The sequence below is a fragment of the Papaver somniferum genome, unplaced genomic scaffold (assembly GCF_003573695.1).
Source record: "Papaver somniferum cultivar HN1 unplaced genomic scaffold, ASM357369v1 unplaced-scaffold_28204, whole genome shotgun sequence".
NCBI classification, from domain to species: Eukaryota; Viridiplantae; Streptophyta; class Magnoliopsida; order Ranunculales; family Papaveraceae; genus Papaver; species Papaver somniferum.
This window is the reverse complement of record NW_020639047.1, coordinates 1,441-2,580: the sequence shown is the minus strand read 5'-3', so window position 1 is coordinate 2,580 and position 1,140 is coordinate 1,441. Positions and strand designations below refer to the sequence as shown.

General features: G+C 38.6%; 1 pseudogene; it reads right to left on the bottom strand.

The window, feature by feature from the left end:
* Positions 1–432: 432 nt before the first annotated feature.
* Positions 433–532, bottom strand: LOC113341270 (annotated as a pseudogene).
* Between the last annotated feature and the right edge of the window lie 608 nt (positions 533–1,140).

Here is a 1,140-nt window from a genome sequence, read left to right as displayed (position 1 = left end):
TTCTTGAAGATTCCGTTTTTGAACGTACGTTTGAGAAGAAAATCCCTGATATTCTAATAGTACCAGAAATGGCAACTTTGAAAGCTTTGTTGAACCCTACTAGGACTACTCGTCCCTCGTGTATCAGGTTATCTGAAACTGAAGCAAATTATGAACTTAATCCTGGAACCTTACAGTTTCTCCCAATATTTTTAGGGAAAGAAAATGAAAACCCCTATTTCCATGTTAGGGACTTTGAGGAAATTTGTAGTACCCTAAAAATCAGAAACCTTGATGATGATGCTTTGAAACTCAGGTTATTCCCCTTTTCCTTGAAAGATAAAGCCAAATCGTGGTTATATAGTTTGGCTTCCGGATCAATTGAAACGTATGAACAACTTACATCTTCCTTTTTGAACAAGTTTTTCCCTAGGCACAAAACATCGTCTATTAGGACGCAAATCTGCACATTTTCTCAACAGGAGGGAGAATCCTTGTATAGGTATTTGGAAAGGTTCAATGATCTATTAGCCCAATGTCCTCATCATGGTTTAGAAAAGGTTAGGTTAGTTCAGATCCTTTACGAGGGTTTAGATTATCCCACTACAACCACAGTAGAATCTATGTGTACAGGTGGGTTTGAAAACCAAGCAGTTGATGATGCGATGACATATTTGCATGAAATCGCCGAAAAGACCCAACAATGGGAAAGTAATAGGGGACCCCAGAAGACAATTCTTCTAGGCAGAGGAAACATTAATAGGGTAGAAGGAAACTTTGAATCAGATGTCAAAATTGATGCTATAACGAAAAGGTTAGAAGCTTTAGAAGTGGCTCACACTAGTGGTAGATTAGAGCCTTTTTGGGAAGGCCAGAATAATGAAGAGCAAGCCAATACTCTCTATAATAACACTAGATTCGATAACCGTCAGAAGTTTGACCCATATTCAGAAACCTATAATCCTGGTTGGAGAAACCATCCGAACCTTTCCTGTTCTAAAGGCCAGAGTCAAGGTCAGTTTAGTAATTCTAATGCTCCCCCAGGTTTTGGTTCAGATAAGAACTCTTCAGGTCAGTTTCAGAACTCTTCAGAGAATAGAATAACGAGCTTAGAGGAATCTCTTAGTATATTAAGAAAGAGCCAGGATATGTTAGCACAGA